The sequence below is a fragment of the Heterodontus francisci genome, chromosome 18, assembly GCF_036365525.1.
Source record: "Heterodontus francisci isolate sHetFra1 chromosome 18, sHetFra1.hap1, whole genome shotgun sequence".
In the NCBI taxonomy this organism is placed as follows: domain Eukaryota; kingdom Metazoa; phylum Chordata; class Chondrichthyes; order Heterodontiformes; family Heterodontidae; genus Heterodontus; species Heterodontus francisci.
The window spans coordinates 27553346-27575207 of record NC_090388.1 but is presented as its reverse complement, the minus strand read 5'-3'; positions in this window follow the sequence as shown (position 1 = coordinate 27575207).

Here is a 21862-nt window from a genome sequence, read left to right as displayed (position 1 = left end):
ATGCCATGAGACTTCATGGGGTCCGGAGTTGATGTTGAGGACTCCCAGGGCAACTCCCTCCCTACTGTATACCACTGTGCCACACCTCTGCTGAGTCTGTCCAGCCGGTGGGTCAGGACATACCCAGGCATTTGATTGCAGTGTCTGGGACATTGTCTGTAAGGTATGATTCCGTTTTTATGACTATGTCAGGCTGTTGCTTGACTAGTCTGTGGGACAGCTCTCCCACCTTTTGCACAAGCCCCCAGATGTTAGTAAGGAGGACTTTGCAGGGTCGGCACTACATGTGACGAGCCTGTTCAATGACAAAGTTTGAAAATGAATGTACAGAGACTACGAGCACAGAGGAAGAACATGCTAACCAGTGTTCTAAGTCACCAGAATCCCCAAGGAGTCGTCAAGACGAGCTCAGCTCTGGGAAGAGGTTTACAATAACAAGATTGGCACGAATAAGCAAACGTCCTCTATGTATTTGAGAGTATTAAACTTGTAAATAACATTTTGTTTTCATCATGTATAGTTAGTCAGAACCGCAACATCGTTGTATATTGTACATCTATTTTTATTTTTGGAAAAAAGGGTCATTTTGTGGGACGTCCTGAAGAGCGGACCACCTTAAGAAGTTGTAAATGAAGGTCACTGGAGGATGTGATGTTGTGTCACACATGACCAGAGAGTTGTGAGTGTAGCCTGACAGTGTGAGATGTGTTTAGTTATGGTTCATGCAGTAACTGTTTGCAGATATATGTTCCAGTTAAGTTATAATAAAAACCCATGTTTACTTTGGTATTATTTGTAGTCCTGTGAATCTTGCAATAGTTCACATATCAAAGGAACAAGTAATAATAAAGCCACTAACTAAGACAAAGCAGCCCACTTGATCATCGCATCATCCACCACATTAAACATTCACTCCTTCCACCACCGGCACACAGTGCAGCAGCGTGTGCCATCAACAGATGCACAGCAGCAACTTGCCAAGGCTCCTTTGACAGCATCTTCCAAAACCATAAACTTTACCACCTAGAACAAGGCCAGCATACGCATGGGAACGCCACCAACTGCAAATTCCCCTCTGTGTTACATACCATCCTGACATGGAACTATATCACTGTTCCTTCACTGTCACTGTGTCAAAATGCTGGAACTCCCTCCCTAACAACACTGTGGATCTATCTACACCACATGGACTGCAGCGGTTCAAGAAGGCGGTTCACCTCCATCTTTTCAAGGGCAATTAGGAAACAGGAAGAAATGCTGACCTTGCCTGCGATGCTCACATCCCATGAACAAACAAAAAGAAATGTGGACATTGGGATCTTCTGGCTGCTGTTGGAAATTGGCAATCAGTCAGTTCCAATTCCCTGGAGCAGACAAAGTTATGACATAATCTAGCCGATTTTTGAAAGTTTTTGGCTTAGCTCAGGACCTTTGCAGACCCTCTGGTCAACACGGATAAGGAAGTTAGTGAGAGAGCAGCATCAACAGCACTGTGTTCTATTGGGACCTAGCCAATAAGTTAAAAAGGAAATGAGGTGGGAGATTGGGGACACCCACCTCTATGCCATAGTATGACTGGTCTGTGTCTACTGCAGGTGTAGACCATGCTCTGAAACTCTAGGAAGCCCCATAAACCCTGCAGTCATATTAAAGGAGTGGAGACTTTGGTAATTTGGGCCCTTGCCCCTTTTCCTGTTCTTTTCATATGGGAATTTTCCGGGGCCAAAGGTCAGAAAATCCCACCACTTTAAGTTAAATTGTGAGTGAGACAAGTGGTCACAGGTTAAACCAGCAAAAGATATAGTTTAGAATTAAAAACAATAAATTCCTCCTCACACTAAGAGTGATCAACAGATGTACTGGGCTTCCAAATGGAATAGTGGAGGAGGAAATTCTGCAATTAGTTAAGAAATAATTAGATTCTGCAGTTGGGGAGCTTTCGGGTAATCATCAAGACCGGCTGAATAGACTGACCTGGTAAAATGATTTCTCTGTCAGGCATTTCTGAAAAGACTAAGGATATCAAAATGTCTTTAGCTTTGTGAATAAATTGCTGATAAAACACACCTATTTTTACATGTCATATGTATCTGAGCCCTTCAGGAAAATCAGCCATGTCTTTTTCTTAGTTTTCTTTTTTAAAATTCTGTGGCCCATTTGGCTCAGCATGTACTGATCAGCATTAGTTACAATAGCTAAAACATAAAATGGGATAGAAGAATTTACAAATTTGATCGGACATTACCTTAGTATAGAAAGCTGGAATACATTCAAAATGTACAGACTATTACTCCTTCCAGGTTTATTACAGTTTGACACAGATGTATATTATTTTGTGTTAGTAAGCAAAACTTCATTAGTACAATCACGTAAATACTAATTTGAATGGTACATTGGAAGCAAATATAAATATTCAAAAAGAGTGGCAAAACAGGCATGGGTAACTATGGACCCATTAGTCTTAATTTTATTCCATGTAAACTCCACATTGTTGTTTTTGGAGTTTGCTGTGTACTAAATGCCCAACAAACAAATTTCTCTGCAGCACCTGTGGAAGAGCCTGTTACTCCAGAATTGGCCTTTATAGCCACTCCAGGCGCTGCTTCACAAACTCGAGATAAGGAGGCCCAAAAGAAAGAAGAAGAAGAAAATGTCTGCCATGCTTCCTACATCACAACAGTGACTATACTTCAAAAGTACTTCATTGGCTGTAATGCGCATTGGGACAGCCTGAAAGGCATTGTATAAATGTAAGTCTTTCTTTCTTTACAAGCTTTGGAATTGATCATCAGCAGTAAATTTGAGGACCATCTGCACAATAACAATCTGGTAAACAGCAGTCATTGATTCAGTCGAAGATCCAGCCTGACCAACTTCCTCAACTTGTTTGAGGAACTGACAGCCCAAGTGGTCTGTGGTAAGCCTTATAATGTGGTATACCTCGACTTCCAAAAGGCTTTTGACAAAGTTCTGACAAAAGGCTATTCATTAAACTCAAAGCTATGTAGATTAAGACTAAACCCTGGAAATGAATAAGAAAAAGCTTAAAGAGTAGGAACTAACAACTGCTCATTAGCAAAGTTATCTCAGAGTGGGGTGCCTCAGGGTTTAGTAATGAGGCTGCTATTGCTTTTATTTTACATAAATGACCTGAATTACCAAACTAGGATGGTTGGGTTGTAGGGGGTGTGGTGTGATGGTGGTGGGGGTGGTCAGAAGAGCTAACATAGAAGCTATAGAATGAGTGGGCAGAACAATTGCAGATTACATTTGTTTGGATTTAATTTCAAGTGCTACATGTATGAAGAAAAAAATGAATGGCACACAGACTCCATGAATGGTGTTGAAGTTGTTAAGGATAAAGCTAAATGAGACCTAGGAGTCTTCATCAATGTTATATCCTTGTTCAAAAGAGGGTGTAAAGATAAACCCTGCAAGCACAGACCAGTCAGATTAACCTCAGTGATGGGAAAGCTTTTAAAAACAATAATCCGGGATAAAATTACCAGTCAATTGCACAAGGGTGGATTAATTAAGGAAAGCCAGCACAAATTTGTTAAGGACAAATTGTGTTTAACTAACTTGATGGAGTTTTTGATGAGATACCAGAGAGGGTTGATAAGGGTAATGTGGTTGATGTGATGTATATGGACTTCCAAAAGGTGTTTGATAAAGTGTTACATAACAGGTTATTAGCACGCTGAGGCCGATGGAATAAAAAGGACTGTGGCAGCATGGATACAAAGTTGGCTGAGTGACAGGGAACAGAGAGTAGTGGTGAACAGGTGTTTTTGGGCTGGAGGAAGGTATACAGTGGGGTTCCCCAGGGGTCAGTGCTAGGACCACTGTTTTTCTTGATATATATTGATTACTTTGACTTGGGCGTACAGGGCACAATTTCAAAATTTGCAGATGACACAAGACTTGGAAGTATTGTGAACTGTGAGGAGGATAGTGATAGACTTCAAGAGGACATAGACAGGCTGGTGGAATGGGCAGACGCGTGGCAGATGAAATTTAATGCAGAGAAGTATAAAGTGATATATTATGGTAGGAAGAATGAGGAGAGACAGTATAAATAAAGGATACAATTCTAAAGGAGGTGCAGGAGCAGATGGATCTGAGGGTATATGTGCACAAATCATTGACGGTGCCAGGGCAAGTTCAGAAAGTTTTTAAAAAGGTATATGGGATCCTGGTCTTTAAAATTAGAGGCATAGAGTACAAAAACAAAGAAGTTATGATATACCTTTATAGAACACTGGTTCAGCCTCAACTGGAGTATTGTGTCCAATTTTGCACACCACACTTTAGGAAGGACATGAAGGTATTGAAGAGGGTGCAGAAAAGATTTATGAGAATGATGCCTGGGATGAGGGACTTCAGTTATAAGGATAGATTGGAGAAGCTGGGGTTGTTCTCCTTATAGAAAAGAAGGTTGAGAGGAGATTTGACAGAGGTGTTCAAAATCATGAGGGGTCCAGACAGAGTAGATTGAGAGGAATCTTGGTGGAGGATTAAGAACCAAAGTTCACAGATTTAAGTTGATTGACAAAAGAACCAAAGCTGACATGAGCAGCAAGTGGTTAGGATCTGGAATGCACTGCCTGAGAGTATGGTGAGGCAGATACAATTGGAGCTTTCAAATAAGTATCTGAAGATAAAAAATGTGCAGATTTACAGGGAAGTGGGGGGCGGTGGGGGGGAGGATGGGTTGGGGGTGGTGCTGTGTGGGACTAGCTGAAATGCTCTTGCAGAGAGCTGGCATGAACTTGATGGGACAAATGGCCTCCTTCTCTGCTGTAACCATTCTATGATTCTATGGGCTGAATGTTCAGGCCCTGTTGACGTCAGGAACAAAGGCGAACGGGTCACGAACGTTATGAGGCCGGCCGGCGTGCTGGCTTCACAACCCCGTTCCCAACGTAGGTTCGGGGCCCAAGGAGGTGACCACGTTAAGCAGGGATTAAGGAGGCCAATTGGGATTTTCCAGTCGGCCTCCAGTTTCTTGACACGATGGCAGGGAGCAGATCAACTCTCTGGAGGCTGGCATCCAGGTGTAGGACGGGGTGCCAGCACTCCAGGCAGACCTACAGGCTCTCCCTGCCTGCTTGGGTGGGAATGCAGCCGAAGGCACCTGGTAGTGGGGCTACCCCCACCCCCCCGCCACAGTGGTGGCCTGGTTGCTTTTTGTATTTATCAATTAAAGTTTTTACAAAGTGGCTGAGAGGGCACCTTCTTGTTGAGGCACCCTCCCAGTTACTTATCTTGTGATGCAGCCAGGTGCTCCTTTGAAGCTGGAAGGCCTCTGATTGGCCATCCAGCTTTGAGAGCCCGCCGACCCCTTAATTGGACAGCAAACCTGTCTCCATACCAATTAAGGGGGCCCCCCAGTCAAAACCCCAGGTCAGTGACTATTTCTCTCTGTGGGCATGTTCCTGTTTCTAGCCCCCAAGGTGAAAATTCAGCCCCATGAGTAGGCTTGAAGCTAAACATGTGCAACATCAATATAGTCAATTAAATATTGAAGTACACAGTCAAAGCAATAGAATTCAAATCAGAGGATGTAATGATCAAAGGATATAGTGCTGTAGGCAGACCCCCAATTAAATATTTTGTCCAGTTCTGGTTACCAAGAAATGACAAGCAGTACAAAAAAGCACCATGAATCTTCTTCCCAATTTTGGATGTCTATGCAATGAGAAAAAACTTGAAAATAACTTAGGCTTTCCAGTCCAGAAAGAAAGTATCAGTGAGGTGACCTTATAGAGGTAAATTGTTAAAGATTGTTAAAGGTATAGAATAAAATTAACCTAGAATTTTACTTTAAATTGGACAGTAGGAAGAGAACAAGAGGACAAAGTTTCAAACTAGAGCTGGGGAGTTTGAGGACAGATATCTGGAAATTCTTCTTCACACCAAAAGTAATCAGCATGTGGAATAAACTGAGTTAGAACAGTGAAGGCAAAAGCACTGGAATAATTTAAGATTCAATTTGATGCAACAATGGAGGGAAGAGGAGAGAGCATGGGATCTCTCTGGATGGATGAATCAAATTGGCTAAATGGCCTACTTCAACCATAATTACCTTGTGATTGCCATTACATCTTTTTACGCTTAGCATATACATAAATCAGTGGAACTTTAATAAGGAAAGATAATTTTTTTAAACATTTCTATACTGAGCTGTCTGAATAGAACATAAATAAATCTTTGCTATAATTACAATGTCAGCTTGCTCAATTGTTTTGATTTAGGCATTCCTATGTTCCTAGTTATGTGTTGTTCTAATATAATGTGCAGCTTAACCCAGTAAAATATCATGGTGGGGATTTTTATTTAAATTTAAGGGTGGGAACAGAGGCGGGCGGACATTTAAAACCACCCCTTGGATAGGTGTGCCAGTTTCTTGATGCAAAATTGACATGCTGAAAGTTTAAAAGGCTCCAAGGACAGCGGGAAGAGGGAATCTGTCCAAAATGTATCAATGGCCAGTTAAGGTTGTTAACGAGCTTGTCAGCTCTTTAAGAGCCAGTTTGGAATTTTCTTATTAAAGCAGTTGATCGACACAGATCCCTGCCGCACCAGCGAGGACCAGTCGGTAACATAAAGGGGATCGAGTCAGGATGGCGAGACAGCAGCAAAAGGCACCATTGAAGAGGGAAGGCTCAGAGAAGGCCCTCATCCACAGACAACCAGTTGTACAGCGTCAGGAGAATTATCAGTAAAATCTCTTCACTCTGGGCAAGGTCATTTAGGTGGGGCAGCTTTGTGGGGGGGGGGTGGTGGTGGATGGGTCCTTCTGCATAAAGGTCTCATGGGTTCATGAGAGAGGGTTCAGGAAGACTTCACATTCTAATTGAAAGGAAGGAAGGACAGAACAAGAAATGGGTTTAAGCTACTCTGAGATAGGATCGACTAGCGATGAGCAGCAACATCTGCAGGAGCAGCGGTAGACGCCTGGGCAACAGGGGCGCAGGGGTGAGGAATATGAAGGTGATACCGTCACATAGGGTCTACCGCCAAAGGAGAAGCTACCTGGACATGTCAGAGCATCAGTGCCACAGAAGGCTGAGACTGCCCAAGCAGATATTTGCTGACTTGTGTGCCTTCGTTGAGGGTCATCTGAAGGTTCGCGAGAACCATCGTCATGGCCTTCCCATGGCTGTAAAGGTCACAGTGACCTTACACTTTTTTGCAATCGGTTCTTTCCAAGCAGCAGCAGCAGACATTGGTGGCATCTCGCAGGCAGCGTAATTGTATCATGGAGGTAACAGATGCTCTGTTTGAGAGGGCAAGGATTGCATTGAATTCAAGGTGGATAGTGGTACTCAAGCTCAAAGGGCAGTGGGATTTGCCTTTATTGCCAGATTCCCTCAGGTGTGGGGGATCATCAATTGCACCCATATGGCCATCAATGCACTGACTGACTGGACAGGGAGATTCCTCAATTGAAAGGAATTCCACTCCCTTAATATTCAGCTTGTATGCAATCACAGCAAGTGCTTATGCGAGTGTATGCACACTATATTGGAAACTGCCATGATCCCTTCATCCTTTGGCAATCACAGCTACCGTAGTTCATCATGGAGCCATTGGAAATCCGTGGATGGCTGTCAGTGGATAAGGCTTATCCCGTGAGAGATGGCTGATGATTCTGGTGCGTTAACCTGCCATGGAGGCCGAGAGACATTACATCTGAGCACATGGGTCATCATTGAGCAGGCCAATAGACTCCTGAAGATAAGGTTCAGGTGCCTTGACTGGTCAGGTGGTGCCCTCCATTACACTCCCTCAAGGGTCTCGTGCATTTTTGTGGTCTGCTGCGTTTTCCATAACATAGCCCTCCAGAGAGGTGTGGACTTTGAAGAGGGGGAAGTGCTGGAATGGGACAGCTCCTCGGAGGAGGAAGAGGAGGAGGAGGACGAGGAGGACAAGGAGGAGGTTGAAGGAGAACTGGAGAACGGTTCCCATGCTTTGCAGGATGTCAATGTGGTAGGTTCAGGAGGTGGAGCCCTCATCAGGATGGCAGGGGCGCGAAGGTTACTCTGATCCAGACATGTTTCACTGGAGTGAGGCTCAGTCTGCAAGACGTTTGGAGAGGAGATTCTCCCTCATCTGAGTGAGAGCAAGCATCCGCTAAAAGCAAAAGTCAGCAACCTTCCAATGGCACAAACACTTCAAGGCTCCAGAGTCTCCACCTGACACACACTTACCCAATGCATTCATTTTCTTTGTCAACCTTTATTTTCTATTCTCCTCCCTTTCGCCATGATGAAATGAAAACACACAAGGCTGCCTTAGTGCAACCACATTCCCAGTGCTTTATCGCATAGTTGTTTAATATTCTTACAACAGAAACACATAAGTGACCCACAAAGTGACATTACCAATGCGGTGGCCTCCGCTCATGGACACTCCTACGAGTTGCTCCCCCTGTGGCTGAGGATGCGGTGGAAGCAAGCTGCTTGTTAGTGCCTGTCAGGGAATGAAATGCCCGTGGCAATTAGCTTCATTTTGGTGGTGCTGGTTGGGGGGAGGGGTTGGTGGGGGGTGCACCTCCCAGGGCTGCTGCACCAGCATCACTGCAGGGGCAGCCTCTGTCACAGGGCATAACTCTACAGATACTTCCTCTGTCAGAGGGGCCATGGAGGCAGATGATGATGACACAGCCAGATGAGAGGTGTCCCCCTCATCACCATCTGTTGCCTCCTCAGCCCTTTCATGGTGCCATTGATTGCTAGAGGGAACTACCAGCTGGCACGCAGCTGGCATCCACTCCATGCTTCTTTGCACCATTTGTGCCACTGACTGGTCAATGCTACTGACTGCAGCATGCATTTTGTGCATGTCAGTGCACTGTTCCTGCATCCGCTCTCAGCCCATGAGATTGGCCACTCTCTCAATGGAGGAGCTCATGCACTCAAAGCACTGAGAGATTGTGGAGCACATGAGATGAATGGACTCCTCCATTCTCATCCCATGACTCCGCAGTGCCTCAGGAACTCCGACATGTGGGCACACATCTCACGCTGATTCTCCAGGTCGAGCTGCCTGTTTCGTGACTCCCGAGGCTCTGCATTTCTACCCTGCCGAGCAGGGCTGCGACTGTCCTCCATCCTCCAAGGGGGGCTGCCCACAGCCAACTCTGCCTCACCCATCTCCTCCTGCTCTGATGTGATATGCGCTTCACCCTGTGTCACCATTTCTAATGCTGCGCATACCCACCGAGGTGCGAATGTCTATGCTGGTGGAGAGTGTGCAATAAAGATGTAATAGAGCAGGCTTTAATGTGTCTTCCTCCTCTGACTCCTCCAGAATATGTTGCCTTTGTATCAACTTCTCCCTCTCTGCATCTGGCCCTGTGGGAGACATAAGATAAGATGGTCATGAGAAATTGGCACACTCAACACATGCTTCTACTGCTTAAAATAATGAGATGACAGCTTATGCATTGACAGCTTGTTGCACAGGGAGGATTGTCATGCATCCCCTGAACCTGCAGATGTTGAGATGTTTTCACTTTATCTATGTTGGACTCCCATTTCTCCATCTCCAATGTCCTGGTGGCTTGCCACTCTGCCAGATCAAGGGCCAGTTTCTGAAAATGTATTAGTGATGTGTGCTGGGATACCCCACCATCCAAATGTGCCCTCTCGCTCTCCCTGGCATTGTCTCTCCGTTTGGCCTGCGAGGTGAAGAAACATGTTGTTCGGTCAATGCCTCTCTCCCTCACCACTTGCAGTTTTTCATTCACATAAGATGTTATCGTCTTCACTCTAGCCCACTGTCCAATACTGCTAGGTTTATGAAATATGCTTATGGGTCTCTCCTATGGTCAGGAGAACTCTATGTGCCCTCAGGGTGTCCCTCTCTTTTGCATTCTGGTGACTGTTGACCAGGAGGCATGGCCATCTGGGTTTATCTTTGGACTCACCTTACCAGACCTAAGAAGGTCATTGAAGCTTTTCCTGCACTGGACTCAGTTCCTCCTCAACATTCCTCTGCTGCTGACCTCGTGAATCACCTGCAGCCACGCATTCTTGGTCAGCCTTGCAGGCTTTCTCGTGCCGCTGGCAGGCAATGGAATATTTATCCATGATGACACCCCCTCCAGCAACACCTCAAGTGAGGCATCAGAGAAATGGATGGCTGCCCTGGCATGGGGACCCTCCCTATCCACTGCCCTCCGCTCAGCTCCTCTTTCCATTATTGCAACAAACAGCAACCACAGCAATGACTGCCATCCACCCTTTAAACTGGGCCACTACTTCCTGTGTTCTGCCTCCTTCCCCCACCCGCTGACACTAGTTAGATGGCAAATGCGACTCTGGGCTAATTAAGTGCCTTTTCGATTGAAATTGCTACATGCATGTGTTGCCAAAGTGGGGTTGGGACCCGGAAATAAATGCAATGTTGGGGTCCTGACCCCGGAATTAAAATCCCACCCAATGATTCAATGAATAACTAACATGATCGAGTTTCACTAACTTGATCGAGTTTTTTGAGGAAGTGACGAAGATGATTGATGAAGGAAGGGCAGTGGATGTTGTCTATATGGACTTCAGTAAAGCCTTTGACAAGGTCCCTCATAGCAGACTGGTACAAAATGTGAAGTCACACGGGATCAGAGGTGAGCTGGCAAGATGGATACAGAACTGGCTCGGTCATAGAAGACAGAGGGTAGCAGTGGAAAGGTGCTTTTCTGAATGGAGGGCTGTGACTAGTGGTGTTCCGCAGGGATCAGTGCTGGGACCTTTGCTCTTTGTAGTATATATAAATGATTTGCAGGAAAATGTAGCTGGTCTGATTAGTAAGTTTGCGGACGATACAAAGGTTGGTGGAGTTGTGGATAGTGATGAGGATTGTCAGAGGATACAGCAGGATATAGATCAGTTGGAGACTTGGGCGGAGAAATGGCAGATGGAATTTAATCCGGACAAATGTGAGGTAATGCATTTTGGAAGATCTAATACAGGTGGGAAGTATACAGTAAATGGCAGAACCCTTAGGAGTATTGACAGGCAGAGAGATCTGGGCGTACAGGTCCACAGATCACTGAAAGTGGCAACGCAGGTGGATAAGGTAGTCAAGAAGGCATATGGCATGCTTGCCTTCATCGGTTGGGGCATAGAGTATAAAAATTGGCAAGTCATGCTGCGGCTGTACAGAACTTTAGTTAGGCCACACTTGAAATATTGTGTGCAATTCTGGTCGCCACACTACCAGAAGGATGCAGAGGCTTTGGAGAGGGTACAGAAGAGGTTTACCAGGATGTTGCCTGGTCTGGAGGGTATTAGCTATGAGGAGAGGTTGGATAAACTCGGATTGTTTTCACTGGAACGACGGAGGTGGAGGGGCGACATGATAGAGGTTTACAAAGTTATGAGTGGCATGGACAGAGTGGATAGTCAGAAGCTTTTTCCCAGGGTGGAAGAGTCAGTTACTAGGGGACATAGGTTTAAGGTGCAAGGGGCAAAGTTTAGGTGGGATGTGCGAGGCAAGTTCTTTACACAGAGGGTGGTGAGTGCCTGGAATTTGCTGCCGGAGGAGGTGGTGGAAGCAGGAACGATAACGACGTTTAAGAGGTATCTTGACAAATACATGAATAGGATGGGAATAGAGGGATACGGACCCGGAAGTGCAGAAGGTTTTAGTTTAGACAGGCATCAAGATTGGCGCAGGCTTGGAGGTCCGAATGGCCTGTTCCTGTGCTGTACTGTTCTTTGTTCTTTGAATAGCTTTAACATTCTGTCCTGTTGCAAAGCGACTTGTGGCCTGTGAGTCTCCTGTAGAAATTCTTTAGCAGTCTCATGGGGGGTCTGTCTCAGTATTTGCTCATGCTCTGGTGGATAGGATGAATCTGTATTTTCTGCCAGTGCATGAAGATTTTCACAAGTGATAATCAGCACCAGACCTTTGGTTTTGCGTAATCCCAAATTTTTAAAATCTCTGAAGCTGATTTCTTCAAGTTAAAATGAATGCTCATCCCTGCTGGATGTCGTATGTTGAAGTTTGAAGCGATAGTTTAATAGGATCAAAATATTCTCCCTGGGAGTCCTTTCTGAGGCCAACGTAGCCAAAGACCTGATTCCACTAGTTGGCATTTTCAGTCCTTGCTTAATTATTGTAGAGTACCACATACAACAGTCTCCACCAAGCCGGTTGATAAATAAAAGTAGAACCAGATGCATTCTCCAGTCTGCCCGTGGTGCCAGGATATCCTCCCACATTGCAGAACAAGGAAATTCTGCCCCTTCCCTCTTCTACTCCTGCAAATATAAAACCGCAGGCATTTCTTTGAATTACTTAAGCAAAATCTGTCATTTTGCAATGTTGGCTAAAACCAGTCCAGATGATGGAGATATTCTTCCTCTCTCTGGCTGTGAGAACCCTATATGAGCATAGAAACATATGAAAAGAGAGTGAAAACAGGGTGTCGGACCCTCCCATTGCTTCCCTTATGTATCAGATGGTGCAATCTGGTGCACTGCCTGTTCCAGTGACTAGGAATGCTAAATCCTGGAAAGGCAAAAAAGAAACCTGGTGGTCAGTTTCAGGAAAAACTCCAGAAATATCTCTGCTCCTTCTCCAAGGCAATCAAGCAAGCTTCAGGAAACCATGGTCACCCAAAACCCATTACTAAACATACTCAAACTCAGCTCTCCTATACACTCCCTCTCCCTCCATTATGTCACAATTTCTTCATAAATACTCTAAGAAGATAGCCTTTCTATCCACTGGGCCAGTCCCAAATGTCCCAAACTTTTTGACTCAGTAATTATTTGTTCTCTGGTGTTTCTAATGATTTATCCCCAGGTATATGTATCCTAAATATCCAAGACACAACAGGAAATGGGGAAATTTTAAAACTGGAATTGGTGCTAATTCTGAGGCAGCAGTCCTGATGGATGCTTGCCCAGCCCAGTTGCATGAGCTGAACTTAGAAAAGCAAAAGGTTCGGCAGAGATCAAGCTGGGCACATATGAAAAGCAGATCATTCAGCTTATGCTGAAATGAGGGAGGAGGAATTTGTCCAAATCTGTACATAGGTAAATAAACCAAAATTCCCCAGTTGAGATCACCTTGAGTTTGGAATTTGCTTTGATGCTTGTACCAACTAAATCAAGATACTGGTCACAGAGGCACTGTCAGTCCAGCAGGAACTTGACTCTAAGCCCTGGAGCAGATATAACATTAAATTTTACAGTACAAAGGGTTATGTGCTTTTGTGAGGGAGACACACTCAGAATCACTACACTGGAATCATATCTCCACATCAAGCTCCCTTGCTTATTGTGCTTATTGAACCCACACATTCTCATTAAAGTATTCATTTTGTTGAATAAGATTACCTTTATGGAACATCCTCTGCTGCAGCAGGGAAGCTTGATTGTATCAACTTGCTATTTAAAGACAATTTAGTAAATGTTTATTCAGGATATATTGCTTCATTTTTCTGGGAGTGTCTTTCACAGAGTTCCTAAGGGCATTAAGGAAAGACAAGTCATGTTGTGAGGAAGGAAATCCATAACAATCGATTAATTTGCTTACACTGTTTATAAGGCAATGACAGGTAGTTGAGGTTACTATAATTATTTTGTGCTCAAACAGTTAATTTAATGTGCCTAGTCATTCAGTTATCAATGTCTCCATGGAGTACAGAATATCAATATTCATCAAGCTTTGAAATGCAGGACCCTGTACATTCAATATTCACTAACTCCTCAGCAGCACTAAACTGTTACTACAGAACCAACACTCCTGATAGATACATGGGATAGATCTGTAAATTAATTCTTAAGAACGCTCTAAAACATATAAATGTAGAGGTCCACAATAGAGGTTATAATTCATATTGAGGTAGCCTTTCCTGTTATGCACAATTTTGGCAGTTCTTTTTTTGATCGCCCTAGATTATGATAGCTTATTTATATTTTATTATGGTGTAGACAGTGGTAAGATCAATGGGGGCAAAATTGGACTCTGTAACATCCATTTTTTTGGATGCTACAAGGTCTCCTAAACTATCAAAATGGCATCCATGATACAGGTGCACATTTCCAATGGGAAGTGTTCTAGAGGCCATATTTGTAAATGGGTTTTCATGCACACACCTAACAACCTCAATTTGCACTATAACCTTTTTAAATGTGTAAATTTGTATGTTTTAGAAAGCATTTAGGAATTAATTTACAGATCTATCCCATGGTATCCACCAGGAGTGTTGGTTCTGTAGGAAGAGGTCAGCAAGCAGAGCAGACCGATCATGACATCATTCAGCATGTAATGCTGATTTGATGCCAGCGCTGTTATTTTGGAGCTCCATGCTCCAGCCTACGCCTCTCTTAACATCACACAGCTGAACATGCATTCAACAGCATGAAGGCGCTCCTCACTAGCACTACTTACAGGTTAGTTGCTGGATTATTCCTTCTGGCTATAGCTGCAGGTCTACAAATTTTGGTTCCATACTTGCTTGAAGTTTCGATAGTTTACTGGCAGAAGTCTAGCTGGTGCTGAAGTACTTTTTCGGTGACTTAAAGGCTTGTGCACAAAGGGCTTCCAGACATAAATGGTATAGTAGGGCTTCCTCTTGGTATTGATTATGACTGGGAGAATGAGCAGAGGTCATACAGAGCAGGACAAGCTGCTAGAAGAGGGAGGAGGCATTTCTATATACTTCTATGAAAGGAGGGAGACAGAAAGCAAGAAGCTACAGGCCAATTAGCCTAACATCTGTCATAGGGAAATTGCTAGAATCATTATTAAGGAGGTTATAGCAGCATATTTAGAAAATCATAATGGGATCACACAGAGTCAACATGGTTTTGTGAAAGGGAAATCGTGTTTAACTAATTTGTTCGTGTTCTTTGAGGAAGTAACAAGCAAGGTAGATAAAGGGGAATCTATAGATTTGGTGTACTTGGACGTCCAAAAGGCATTTGATAAGGTGCCACATCAAAGATTACTATACAAAATAAGAGTGCGTGGTGTAAGGGTAACTTTTTTTTTATTCATTCATGGGATGTGGGCGACGCTGGCCAGGCCAGCATTTATTGCCTATCCCTAATTGCCCTTGAGAAGGTCGTGGTGAGCTGCCTTCTTGAACCGCTTGGTGTAGGTATACCCACAGTGCTGTTAGGAAGGGAGTTCCAGGATTTTGACCCAGCGACAGTGAAGGAATGGCGATATAGTTCCAAGTCAGGATGGTGTGTGACTTGGAGGGGAACTTGCAGGTGGTGGTGTTCCCATGTATTTGCTGTCCTTGTCCTTCTAGTTGGTAGAGGTCGCGGGTTTGGAAGGTGCTGTCTAAGGATATTAGCATGGATAAAGGACTGATTGACTAGCAGGAAGCAGAGAGTAGGGATAAATGCGTCTTTTCCAGGTTGGCAAACTGTCACTAGTGGAATTCCACAAGGATCAGTTCTGGGGCCTCAACTATTTACAATCCATATAAATGACGGATGAAGTGACGAAATGTATGATAGCTAAATTTGTCAATGACATCCAAATAGGTAGGAAAGTAAGTTGTCAAGAGGAGGTAAAGAGTCTACAACAGGGTATAGATAGGTTAAGTGAGTGGCCAAAAATTTGGCAGATGGACTATAATGGGCGGCACAGTGGCGCAGTGGTTAGCACCACAGCCTCACAGCTCCAGCGACCCGGGTTCAATTCTGAATACTGCCTGTGTGGAGTTTGCAAGTTCTCCCTGTGTCTGCATGGGTTTTCTCTGGGTGCTCCGGTTTCCTCCCACAATCCAAAAGACTTGCAGGTTGATAGGTAAATTGGCCATTATAAATTGCCCCTAGTATAGGTAGGTGGTAGGGGAATATAGGGACAGGTGAGGATGTAGTAGAAATATGGGATTAGTATAGGATTAGTATAAATGGGTGGTTAATGGTCGGCACAGACTCGGTGGGCCGAAGGGCCTGTTTCAGTGCTGTATATCGAAATCTAAATGTATAATGTGGAAAAATGTGAACTTGTCCACTTTGGCAGGAAGAATAGAAAAGCAGTATACTTTTTTTTAGATTAGAGATACAGCACTGAAACAGGCCCTTTGGCCCACCGAGTCTGTGCCGACCATCAACCACCCATTTATACTAATCCTATATTCCTACCAAACATCCCCATCTGTCCCTATATTTCCCTACCACCTACCTATACTAGTGACAATTTATAACGGCCAATTTACCTATCAACCTGCAAGTCTTTTGGCTTGTGGGAGGAAACCGGAGCACCCGGAGAAAACCCACGCAGACACAGGGAGAACTTGCAAACTCCACACAGGCAGTACCCAGAATCGAACCCGGGTCCCTGGAGCTGTGAGGCTGCAGTGCTAACCACTGCGCCACTATGCCGCCCTGTTTAAATGGAGAGAGTTTGTAGAACTCTGGGTATCCTGGGATATGAGTTACAAAATGTTCGTTATGCAGATACAGCAAGTGATTAGGAGGCAAATAGAATGTTGCTGTTCATTGCAAGGGGAATGAAATATAAAATTAGGGAAGTTTTACTGCAGCTGTACAGGGTCTGGGTGAGACCACATCTGGAGTACTATGTACAGTTTTAGTCTCCTTATTTGAAAAAGGATATAATTGCATTAGAGGTAGTTCAAAGAAGGTTGATTCGACTCATTCCTGGGATGAAGGACCTATCTTATGAAAGGTTGAACAGGTTGGGCCTTTACCCATTGGAGTTTAGAAGAATAATATGTGATCTTATTGAAGCATATAAGATCCTGAGGGGACTTGATAGGGTGGATAGCAGGAAGATGTTCCCTCTTGTGGGGGAGACTAGAACTAGGGGATTCAGTTTGAAAATAAGAGATCTCCCTTTTAAAATGGAGATGAGGAGAATTTTTTTCTCTCAGGGGGTCGTTAGTCTGTGGAATTCTCTTCCCCAGAAAACAGTGGAGGCTAGGTCGTTGAATTTATTCAAGGCTAAGTTAGATAGATTTTTGATAGATAAGGGAGTCAAGGGTATGGGGGGCAGACACGAAAATGGAGTTGAGACCACAACCAGATCAGCGATGATCTTATTGAATGATGAAGCAGGCTCAAAGGGCCGAATGGCCTACTCCTGTTCTTATGTTCCAGTGAGCTGGCACCTGCACTATCCTTTCCTCCAGTCCTGGCTCCAACACTGTTGTACCCAGTGTCTCACCATATGAAAATCTTGCCTCCATGCTTTCCTCTAAATTAGCCACAGTGTCAGTATCTGATGCTGTAATTGTGAAATCGAGTGATGGTATCCCTTCATCTTCACTTTCTTCTTGCTCCTCCTCCATTGTCTGGGCAGGTTCAAGTTCTTGAGTATCTGAAATGAAAAAGGAACAAGGGTTGGATTGTTGTGAGGGGAGAGGAGGAAGTACGAAGTGTCTGCTTATACCATCTGCAACTTGTAAGTCAGAATAGATTAAGGGAGGAGGGAGAAGCGAGATGAGAGGAATAGATTTGCGAATACACTCATCTTCAATGGCTTCAGCTCCGCTGGTGACCTTGGCCTCAGTAACGGCCCTTCCCATGATGGCCAGCACTGCCTCCAATATGGTAGTTAAAGCATGCAGGCATGCCTCATCTCCTCCCATTAATTTCTAATGCCTCCTGTTGTACACAACCTTTTCCTGCAAGAAAGTGGGAAATATGTCAGTGAGTGTGGTGCAATATGTTTGGGTGATGGATCTGTATGGTAGAATAGCCTGGAGTGTGTGCAAGCTTTGAGATTTGCGTGTGAGGCTTGCAACAGTGCTAAGTGTGTGAGGGTGAGTTGAAGCTATGAATGTGAATTATGAGCCCTGATTGATAGGGCTTGCTGATAGGTAAATGAAACGGGTGTAGTAGATTGAGCATTAGATGTTGCTACTGGTGTGGTTGGTAGGATATGACATTTGAAGATGCGTTCACTGACCTTGACAACTTGGTGTAAGTTCATTAAACTTCTTCCTGCACTGCATCCAAATCCTTGGGGCCACAGTCCTGCCATCAACCTCCACTATTATCTATCCCCACTGCTTTATGAGCATATAAGACATCTCTCCTTCTTTCCACTCCTTCTACCAAGACCTCCAGTGCAGGTCTGAAAATCTTGATGCATGCTTTCTGTCTTGCTCAGCTATTGTTGCTTCGTGCACAGCACAATATTCAGAATTATCTCAGCACCACCAGCAGCCACAATGCACCTCCCCTTTAAGAGGTGCAGACTAGCTTTAAGTAGTGCTGGGCATTAAAGATATTGGGCCCCCTGCTGATGTGTACAGTACAAAGTTGGTGTTCTACTTGCAGTGCAATTAGCTGGCGTAGGTTAATCACACATTGCGATCCCTGCACCCGTTTCAGGGGTCATCCAATTAAACCTCCATTAATGTATTTTGAGAATGTATATGAAGTGTTAATTACAAATTGTCCTGTCAGTTAAATACAATTTGCCCTTGTTAAATCCATGCTGGCTTTCCTTAATTAATCCACTTTTGTCCAAGTGACTGTTAATTTTGTCCTGGATTATCATTCCTAAAAGCTTTCCACCACCAAGGTTAAACTGACTGGCCTGTGGGTGCTGGGCTTATCCAATTTACCTGGCCAGATCTGTTCTCATTCCATTGAAATTGGCCCACCCCCAATTAATTACTTCGACCATGGATTGCTCTTTGTCCCTTTCCACAGCTAACCTTATGATACTATGATTACTGTCCCTTAAACATTCCCCTACTGACGCTTAATCCACAAGCCCCACCTCAATCCCCAGAACCAGATCCAACAATGCCTCCTTCCTCATTGGACTGGAAACATTCTGATCTGGAATATTCTCCTGAACACACTTCAGAAACTCTTCATCCTCTCTGCCCTTTACACTATTACCATCCCAGTCTATATTTAGATCATCAAATTCCCCCATTATAACTCATCTATAGTTTTTGTATCTCTCTAAAATTTCCTTGCAATTTTATTCCTCTATATCTTTCCCACTTCTTGTTGGCCGATAGAATATACCCAGCAATGTAATGGTACCTCTATTGTTTCTTAGCTCTAACCAAATAGATTCTGTCCCTGACCCCTCTAGGACATCCTCTTTCTGCAGCACTGTAATATTATCCTTAATCAATACTGCCACCCCTCATCCTTTCCATCATTCCCTATCTTTCCTGAACACCTTGTACCCAGGGTCCTTTTTTGTGCCACTTCTCTGCTATTGACATGACATTATTCCCACGTGGCTATCTGCGCCTGAAGCTCATCAACCTTATTTACCACACTCCGTGCATTCACATACATACATAGTAAACCTAAATTAGGTCTTATTGCATTCCCTCTTACTCTGACTGCACCTAATACCATAGAACCATAGAAAATTTAGGGCACAGAAGTCCATTCAGCCCATTTTGTCCGTGCTGGCCGAAGAAACTAGCCGCCCAATCTAATCCCACTTTCCAGCACCTGGTCCATAGCCTTGCAGTTACAGCATTTCAGGTGCATTCTTTTAAAAGAATTGAGGGTTTCTGCCTCCATCACCATTCCTGGCAGTGAATTCCAGACACCCACCACCCTCTGGGTGAAAAAGTTTTTCTTCATGTCCCCTCCAATCTTTCCATGAATCACTTTAAATCTGTGTCCCCTGGTAATTGACCTCTCTGCTAGGGGAAACAGGTCCTTCCTGTCTACTCTATCTAGGCCCCTCATAATTTTGTACACCTCAATTAAGTCACCCCTCAACCTACTCTGTTCTAAGGAAAACAACCCTAGCCTATCCAACCTTTCCTCAGATCTGCAACTTTCGAGCCCTGGCAACATTCTTGTAAATCTCCTCTGTACTCTCTCCAGAGCAATTATGTCCTTCCTGTAATGTGGTGATCAGAACTGTACACAATACTCCAACTGTGGCTTAACCATCGTTTTATAAAGTTCCAGCAACACATCCCTGCTTTTGAATTCTATACCTCGACCAATAAAGGAAAGCATTCCATATGCCTTCTTCACCACTCTATCTACCTGTCCTGCCACCTTCAGGTACCTGTGGACATGCACTCCAAGGTCTCTCACTTCTTCTACCCCTCTCAATATTCTCCCGTTTATTGTGTATTCCCCCACTTTATTTACCCTCCCCAAATGCATTATCTCACACTTATCTGGATTGAATTCCATTTGCTACTTTTCCGCTCACACAACCAAACCATTGCTATCTTTTTGGAGTCTATGGCTATCATCTTCACTATCAACTACACGGCCAATTTTTGTGTCATTAGCAAATTTCTCAATCATGCCTCCCACATTTAAGTCCAAATCATTAATATATACCACATCCATCAAGGGACCAACACTGAGCCCTGTGGAACGCCACTGGAAACCGCTTCCCATTCACAAAAACCTCCGTTGACTACTACCCTTTGTTTCCTGTCCCTGAGCCAATTCTGGATCCAACCTGCCACGTTCCTCAGTTTTTTTTTATTCGTTCATGGGATGTGGGCGTCGCTGGCTAGGCCAGCATTTATTGCCCATCCCTAATTGTCCTTGAGAAGGTGGTGGTGGGCTGCCTTTTTGAACCATTGTATCCCATGGGCTTTCATTTTACTGACCAGACTGCCATGCGGGACCTTGTCAAATGCCTTACTAAAATCCATGTAGACCACATCCACTGCACTCCCCTCATCAAATCCTCTTTGTTACTTCCTCAAAAAACTCAATTAAAAGTTAGTAAGACATTGACCTTCCCTTAACAAATCCATGCTGACTATCCCTGATTAATCCGTGCCTTTCTAGTGGCAGTTTATCCGGTCCCTCAGAATAAATTCTAACAATTCACCCACCACCGAAGTCAGACTTGACTGGTCTATAAGTATTTGGCCTATCCTGCACAGCCTTTTTACCTTACTATTTCCTACTCTAGTGCTATCTATCACTCCCAATTCTTTATGCACCTTGTTTTTCCTCTCTAATATTACCTCCTGCTTCCTATTCCCCCTGTCAAGTTAGTTTAAACCCTCCCCAATAGCACTAGCAAACCGCCTGCAAGGACCTCCCTCCTGCACTATTTCTCCAGCCACGCATTCATCTGCTCTATCCTCCTATTTCTATACCCACGAGCACATGGCATAGGAAGTAATCCGGAGATTGCGACCTTTGAGGTCCTGCTTGCTAGATTATTTCCTAGCACCTTAAAATCTGCCTGCAGGACCTCATCCCTCTTTCTACCAATGTCGATGATACTGATATGGACCATGACTGCTGGCTGATGGCCCTCCCCATCAGAGTGCTCTGCAGCTGCTCAGTGACATCCTGGCACCAAGGAGGCAACATACCATCCTGGATTCATGCCTGCAGCCACAGAATCGCCGATCTCTTTCCCTAACTACAGAGTCCCCTATCACTATTGCATTCCCAACTTCCTCCTGCATCCCCCCCACCCCCCACCTCGTGCAGCTGAGCCAGCTGGGGTAACTGGGACTTGGATCAGGCTGCTCTCCCCAGAGGAACCATCACTCTCACCAGTATTCAGAACTGAACACTGATTGGAGAGCAAGATGCACTCAGGGGATTCCTGCATTACTTGCCTGGTCCTCTTTGACTGCCTCGCGGTCACCCATTCCCTTTCTGCCTGCATACTCTTAAACTGCGGGATGACCATATCCAGAAACATGATATGCATGTAGCTTTCAGCCTCGTGGATGCACCATAGTAATGCTAGCTGCCGCTCAAGCTCTGAAACCTGGAGCTCAAGCTCCTCCAGCTAATGATGCTCCCTGCACATGTAGTTGCCGGGAGCTGTGCCTCTAGCACAAAATCCAGCCCACTGTGTGGGGAAGTTTGGGTGTAAATCTGTGCTGTTCATGGTACATTATGTTAGTACAACAACCATCTAAACTATG